General features: G+C 35.8%; 1 long non-coding RNA gene across 1 annotated transcript; it reads left to right on the forward strand.

Annotated features, from left to right (window-relative positions):
• The first annotated feature begins 201 nt into the window (after positions 1-201).
• LOC116214863 lies at positions 202-3,082 on the forward strand. Its single transcript, XR_004158365.1, has 2 exons — positions 202-426; positions 2,762-3,082. It is a non-coding gene; the product is annotated as an uncharacterized LOC116214863 (long non-coding RNA).
• Positions 3,083-8,668: the final 5,586 nt, after the last annotated feature.

The following is an 8,668-nucleotide window of genomic DNA, read 5'->3' on the forward strand; positions in this document are numbered from 1 at the left end:
AACCGGCATTTTTTTTAAACATGCATACGCACATATAATTACATATGTTTATATACATATATATATATATATATATATTATGGCTGGAGTTTTAAAAAAAAAGAGGAGGATGTGTAACTTGTTTACGGTGGACTTGCCCACACCCTATCACCTTTCCCATCCTCTTTCCACCGCCATTCAATTTTTTTCTTTTTCTTCTTCATTATCCTGTTCTTGGCTGGAGAAGTCGAAAAAAAAAACAAAGGAAACAGAGAGAGAGAGAGAGAGAGAGAGCAAACGAAGGAGAAGCAGAGAAGGGGAGGTGAGAGTAGCAGGGGTTAGTGATTGAAGAACCGAGCGAACTCAAAGAAGAAGAAGAAGAAGAAGAAGAAAGAAGAAGAGTTAAGAGTTAAGAGTTAAGAGTAGATGGGAACGAATCAAAATCAGGTTAGAGATGTTGTTTCTATTGTTTTGAAGATGTTTTGCTTGGCTTTAACGATTGAATATCATGCTTGAGTGCTGATCGGATTGGTTTGATGGTTTTCTTGTTGTAATTCGAGTGCGAATTAGAAAATCGATTTGGACGATTTGAAGTTTGGTTTGAAGTAGGGCTGAATGATATGATGTTATTAGTACGAAATTTGATATGATCAGGCACCTCTGATCATTTGAATGGTGTCGCTTATTACAGAATTGGATTTCGTTATACGGTTTGAAAATTATCGCGATTTCAAATTTCTGAAAATCATAACAAAACGTCAACTTTGACCTGCATTTTTAAACTAATTTCTTCATGTTTCGACATGCCATTTGTTTCTAAAACATAGCCCACACTGGAAGCTTTGCAGAGACTCCGAGATTGTGGTATTTAGAGTTTTATAGAGAGAGAACCGAACTCCCAAAGTTGGACTATTGCAGAGTTTGGGACTGTTCTGTAACAACCACACTAGCAACTTTGGGAGGCTCGTCTAACACACTCTGATCTCTGTTTTTACTGATTTTTGCGCCTAGTAACTCGTATTTTAATTTCCTATTTTCAGTAATTTTATGAGATTTTTTTGGAAATATAAGTATGCAACGTACTTTTGGAAATAAATGGAAATTGTCGAGTGTTTGGGTCTCGGAGAGCTGAAACATATCCTTTGATTTTCTGTTTTCATTTCCAGATAACTTAAAAGACAATTTACATACTGAAATGCATGTGTTTGGTATCTATTAAGTCGGTTTCATAAGATTCAATTATCTGCATCCTTAAGAGGGAGTTTGATTTTTGTACAATTTGATTAAGCTAATTATGATAGAGATTAGGATACAGGACGTAATTATTTACGTTAATGAGTGTTGATTGATGTGGTGATCCTAGTGTGCTTAAGAGAACTGTTTATGTGCTTATGGGTTGTGAAATGAGTGAGTTAATGCTGGTTTTGTTTGGGAATATTTTTTTATCTTTTTTTAAATTAATTGTGAAGACGTCAAAGGGTAAATTGAGTAATAGAAAAGGTGGGTTACTAATTTGCATCATTCCATTATAAAACTATTCCAAGGTGTATTGAAATGGAGAACTAGCTTACAATATAATTTATAATTTTTAGGGGAATAAAAGTACTGTCAAAGGGTATGATTAGTTATTTGGTGGTGTGATACATGCTTATAAATTGGTTTCTTATTAAATTTAATATCTATCAAGGATGGATTATACTAAAGCCATGTATCTCGAAGACTTGGACTTGGTGATTTATTTTTAAGAGTTATCTTTGAGTAATTCATTCCATTGTGAAATGATTTATATAGATATATATGTTAAGTGAGTATTTTATTCCATTGTAAAATGATGTATTATAGTTAAATAAATTATTTAAGAATAATATTGTGATAGTTAGAGATAAAGAAATGATCTTGCTAGGTCGTGTGAAATGATTTAAGAGATATTGCCCTTTTATGTTTCATTTTGACTTGAGATATGTGATGTGATTGTGTATGTGGATTGTGTATGAGATATGTGATAATAATGTGATACCATTGTAATGTGTTTGGGATTGTGCTTGTGTGTATTGATATTATTTGATTATAGCCATGGGACCGCTGGACCTGGCGGGATAGAAAATGGGGCTTTAACGGCTGCTGGACTTGGTGGAATAGAAAATGAGGCCCAAATGGCCGCTGAACCCAACGAAATAGAAAATGGAGCTCGAACGGCCGCTGGACCCGGCAGAATAGAAAATTTGGCCTGAAGGGTCGCTGGACCTGATGGAATAGCAAAAGGGGCCTGAATGAGATGTGCGGGGCCACAGTACCAACCTAACTTGTCATAAGGAAGTGCGACCTTATGATTATATTGATGGGTTTCGTTGTATATTGTTTGTCTTGTCTGATTGAGGGAGATGTGATGATTGTTGAAATTGTCCGAGGTTGTTCTGTGAAAATCATGCTGTTGCTGACACTTGATTTGTTGAGTGATTGTGTAGTGAATTTTTATGAAACGCTACATGAATAGATATTTAATGTTTATGTGCTATTGGATATTAGAGAAATGGTTGAAAGAGTGGTGTATAATTGTTAGTAAGACTTTAATTTAGTTATTATATTGACTAAAATTATTTTTTTATATAATATTTATACATATGTGCGCTTGTGAGCGGGTAGTTGGATTGGATGTGATTGTATTGTTTATTTGAATATTTGGTTGTTAGCAGCTAAATATTTATTTAATAATAATAATTCATTTTGTTTTGAAATATAGTATTCACTGAGATGCAATTCACACTCTGCATATATTTTTCAGATGAGCTAGGAGCTAGACTAGCAGTACATGAGAACTCTTTTAATATCGGAGAACAGCTCGAATGACAATGTAGGGACCCTAGTTATTTTATAAGTATTCTTTTTGTATAAAATGTATTGATTATATTACGACCTGAAATTTTTATTTAGTTTGGTTTAGTAATGTGGTTGAGATAAGAAAATTACTCTCTTTTGATATTTATATTCATATTAGAGCTTCTTGGATTGGTTTTATATTTTTGGGGTCTATGGAAAGCCGGTTTTATGTGAATAGTTATGTGATAATAGATATCGAGAAAATATAAGGGAAACTCAACTGAGATTTCGGGTCGTGACATGTCTATTGAAGTTTGTGTAATTTGAAAACATCGCGGCCAGGGTCTCTCTCTATCTGCAGTATCATAACTAAGGATTAAACTATTTCTCATTGCTCGACTGGAAACTATGGCCTGAAAAGGCATTTATCGAGATTATTTGCTAGGAATTCTGGTGAAGTTCAGGCATGTACTTATGCATCTTGTCATATTCTTTTTGTTTGACAATTAAATTTAAAACTTTATGTAGGTTACCACATCTTATCAATTATATTTATTTTTATAATTAAATTTTTAACTAAAATTTTAAATTTAATAAATTATATGGCAAATAAACTTATCTTGTAAAATCATATTTAAGATTAATTACCTAAAAGATTCGATACTTTTCACATTTTATCAATTTTAGTACGTATTTTTTTTCTTAACCTAAACATACAAAAACTATCAATTTGATATCAATGTTAGCACGGCGTTAACTTTTTCAATCAGTGGGGCCTCAACGACGGCCACTGTGCTCCCAATTCAGATCGCCTGTGACGACAGCGGTCACCCACGACCCCCATTGGTTGGGGATGACACTCCAAAAGATAATAAGTCTCTCATAATTTGAAAAGGAAACTTACTATTTAACAAGTCTAGTTGTATTCATAATAATAAGTTTCCTATAAAATAATCATTCATTTTTTAAAATAATAAATTTTTTATTATATAGTAAGTGACATATTATTTTAAAAAATATTAAGTTTCTTGTTAAATAGCAAGATTTCTATTATTTAACAAGTAACGATAATCCAACATATAGTAACGTGTTGTTCTCTAATTAGTCTCTTCTGAATGATATATACCTCAAGAATGGGAGCTGTGATTGATCTCATATTTTTCTGTTTTGTCCCCGTCAATTGGTCTTGCCCCTTTGATATTATTGTCTACTTGCAACCATCGAGTTTGAATCGTTTCTTCAACAGCCTCGCAACGTTGGACCGTTTAACGGGCTCTTTGAGGCCTTTGATAAATATGGGCTTGTGGGCTCATGATCCTCAGTTATTATGGGCCTCTGTTTCACAGGCCCATTTCCGGGCCCCTCTTCCCGAGATTATATCCCTGCAATAGAGGGATTTGGTGATGAGTAATCCTTCCTTTTTACAGAAATTTTGTTAATATTGACACAGTTTTAGATTTTAACTACATTTATTATTTTGGTAATAACTCCATCTTTGGTCACTTCCACTCGCAGACCCTATTGCTTTGTAAAATGTCATATGGCCACGGGAGATATGTAATACTAGACGTTGGCCGTACTACGGACATGAATCACGATCAATTTGCGTGGCACGTGAAGACATTATTTATAAAACATATACATAAGGGTGTGCATTAATACCGGATATTCCCGGAATTGATTGGAACCAACTCGTTAGAGCAAGATCTAGGTAACTCTAATTGAAAATATGGTCCGATCTGGGTAGTAATCACTATGTTTGGATTGTAAGTTAAAAAACTTTTAACTTTAACTTTAACTTTAACTTAACACACTACACAACGAAAACATACATTTCACAAGTCAATAATTTTAACTTTAACTTTAATTCAACACACTACACAACAAAAATACACGTTTCCCAACTCAAATTTATACTCCCATCTCATTTTTCATTTTCCACCATCAAAATCAAAATCAAAATCAAAGTTACTTTAACTCTGAAACCAAATGCACCGTTAATTTTATCTTTAACTTTAACTCTATTCATTACATAACAAAAATCAACAACACAATTATCACATTTTCCATTTTATTCAATATTTTAACCATTCAATTCAATTTTTAATACTAAATTCTCTCAACTATTCATTTTTTTTCACAATTTAACAACATAATCATTATTTTTTTTTAACTATTTATTACTTTTTCACACTTTTTTTTTCATAATTCAATAATACAATCATTACAAACCAATTAAAATAAAAATTCAACTCTATTTAACTCTAAAATTAAACACACAAAAGGCACCAGTGAAAATAGGTTCTCGTTCCGGTCCGGTTCCAACATACAGGGTACTCACGGAACCAGTACCAGGGATATATATTTTTTCAAGAAAATTATTTTATGTTTACATAATTCTCTATGTGCGATTTAGTAGCTACATAATTCTATGGAGAGCTCTTATTCATAATATATATGTGATTATCAACATGGTTCAAGTGGTTCGGCTCTTATTTCCCTTAAGCAAGTCTTAGGTTCGAGTCTCGTGAATGGAAAAAATTCACGTTTGGAGACTTTATTCCTTAGTGGGTTTGAACCAACTCGTATTGAATCTGTCGAAATGCATTGGATTTTGGAATATCAAGGTACACATCGAAAAATATATATATGCTTCAATAGATTGATATATAAATAATTATAACTTTCCGTATTAATTTATTTCTTTTTTAACTCTTTCTTATCTAACTGTTCATCGCCCTTTCCCCGAATAGTAAAGAACAATGAAAAATAAAATAAAAGTAAATAGAAAACAAATTAGGCGATAAACTACAATATAACACTTATATGCGCGCGCACACACACACACACATATATATATATATAGTTAATACTTAATTAATCAGATGAAAAATTATACCGTGTAACACAAAATTTAAGATAATCCATCTCAAATTAACTGTTTGAAAATGATCTCATACTATAGTTTCTTTTTTGTTTCAATTATATAGCCGTCAATTTTTCCGTTCAAATTATTAAAACAATATGGCGTGACACATACGTGGAGAATTAATATATTATATATATTTTAATTCAAAAATTCGTAATAAAACAGAAATCCTCTGACCAGGTAGATGGTGGCCACCGACGAGACCACCACCTCCGATAATGGACCGAGATAGACATTCCGAATTGGCATCTCAATCTCAAGAGTGATAGCGTCGCTAGTAGTCAGCCTATTTTTCTGACCAGAAAAATGTAGTGACGCATTGTGATAAATAATATAACAAATGATTGCAGAAATTGACAGTAATAACCTCTGATTTTATTTTTTAGAAAGTCATGGTGTTCCGTGAGGTGGTGCATGCGGAGAACCGGGTCCTTGATCGAGTTCCAGCAAGAGAAACCAACACATGCTCCGTCTCCGTGTATTATGGAATGATTTATTCCTCACTGTAATTTATGTACATATCATAGTTTTCCATATTTAGGTGTCACTAGTTTAGCCATAGTTTATGTTTTCCATTTATTGATTAATCGTTGTGCCTCGTTGTTTGCTGCAATCGAATGTGCCCTATTCGCATTTGGCAGTGGCTCCATGCTCAAAATTTGCGAACGGATGGTCTGGAACTCGGGATTGAGTCCTATTAGGAACTGATGCAATTTCTCCTTTTCCTTGTAAGCCATTAGTCGAGCTCCATCATCACACGAACAAACGGGTAAATCGAGATACATATCTAATTCATCCCAGAGACTCTTTAACTTTGAATAATATTCTGAAACTGATCTTTTCTCTTGTCTGAGTAAACAAATATCTGTCTTAAGCTGGTGAATTTTTGCTTCATTACCTTGGGAAAATCGTTCCTTAAGATCGTCCTAGAGAGTCTTTGCATTTCTCGTTCCTGCCACTGAGTTCTGTAACTCTTGTCCAGGTGATTGAAAACCCATGAGAGGAGCATCGAATTACAAGTCACCCACTGCTCACGGTGAGGTTCTCCTTCTGCTGGTTGTAACACTTTTCCTTCGATAAAACTAAGCTTGTTCTTGGCCTGAAGCGCTGTTTGCCATTCTAGAGACCAAGTGTTGTAATTCCTGCCATTTAGTTTGCAGGAAATGAGCTGTGTGCCGGGACCATCAGAGGGGGTGAAGAGATAAACAAGTGGTATGCTTCCACTTGATTCACTGTTATTTGCTGATTTCGTCATGGTGGTGTTAAACAGGAAGAGTAGACCGTGAAAGACAAAAGGGATGAAGGATGACGCTCAGTGAGCAACACTGGCAAGAGAAGCTCGGCTATTCTGGCTTGCAATGATGGCGAGACGGCTGGCCGGCAATCACTACCTCCCGGAAAGAAACCTATTGGCTGCAAATGGGTTTTTAAGATTAAAAGACGAGCTGATGGCACTGTGGAACGTTACAAGGCTCGACTCGTGGCCAAGGGTTTCACTCAGGTTGAAGGAGTCGATTTTCATGAGACATTTGCACCAGTAGCCAAATTGGTCACAGTTCGCTGCCTATTAACCATTGTTGTTGCTAAAAAATGGGAGATGCACTAGCTTGATGTCAATAACGCCTTCCTTCATGGGGACTTGGATGAGGAGGTTTACATGTCTCTTCCTCCTAGTTTTTGTTCCACCGGATCTAATCAAGTATGCCGTCTGCAAAAGTCCCTATATGGCCTTCGTCAAGCATCTCGAAATTGGTATTCTAAGTTCGCCACTGCTCTTTCTCAATATGGTTTTCAACAATTCGACGCTGATCACTCTCTGTTCACCTTCTCCCATGGTGACACATTTCTTGCGGTTCTGGTTTATGTTGATGATATAATTCTCGTGGCCAATGATTCTGCCTCGTGTTCTAGTTTTAAGACTTATCTTCGCCAATGTTTTCACATTAAGGATCTTGGTCCTTTGTCCTATTTCTTGGGGATAGAGATTATTCGGAGTGGTTCTGGTTTATTTCTCAATCAGCGAAAGTACACTATGGATATTCTTATTGAAGCCGGTATGCTAGGTTCACGGCCTGCTTATTTCCCCATGGAGCAACAACACCAATTATCTCAAGACAGTGGTGACCCTATTCCAGATCCAGGCCAAGATCGACGTCTGATTGGTCGTCTCCTGTATCTCACCATCACTAGGTCGGAGCTCAGCTACCCTATTCACATTCTATCTCAGTTCTTGCAAGATCCTCGTCAAGGACATTGGGACGCTGCTCTACGAGTGCTTCGATATCTCAAGTAATCTCCTGGACAAGGGATTTTTCTCTGTCCAACATCTCTATCTTTAATGGCTTACTGTGATGCAGATTGGGCTAGTTGTCCCATGACTCGACGGTCATTGACCGGATATTTCGTCACTTTAGGCGGGAGTCCCATCTATTGGAAGACCAAGAAGCAAACAGTCTCCAAGTCTTCCGCCGAGGTAGAATACCGAGCCATGGCCGCAACTGTCAGTGAACTTTTATGGCTTTGTTCTCTCCTCAGCTCTCTTGGTGTTTATCATGCCGGTCCAATGCATCTTTTTTGTGATAATCAAGCAGCTCTCCACATCGCCTCTAATCCAGTTTTTCACGAGCGCACCAAGCACATTGAAATAGATTGCCATTTTGTTCGGCAACATTTGCGCTCTGGAGCTATTGCCACATCCCATGTGTTTACACGCTTTCAACTGGCAGACATTTTTACTAAGGCACTTGCGCGTGATTAGTTCCATTTTCTTCTCAGCAAGTTGGGAATTCGGAATCCTAATTCTCCAACTTGAGGGGGAGTATTATGGAATGATTTATTCCTCACTGTAATTTATGTACATATCCTAGTTTTCCATATTTAAGTGTCACTAGTTTAGCCATAGTTTATGTTTTCCATTTATTGATTGGACTTGGCTGTATACAT

This window comes from Punica granatum, chromosome 7 (genome assembly GCF_007655135.1).
Source record: "Punica granatum isolate Tunisia-2019 chromosome 7, ASM765513v2, whole genome shotgun sequence".
Taxonomy (NCBI): domain Eukaryota; kingdom Viridiplantae; phylum Streptophyta; class Magnoliopsida; order Myrtales; family Lythraceae; genus Punica; species Punica granatum.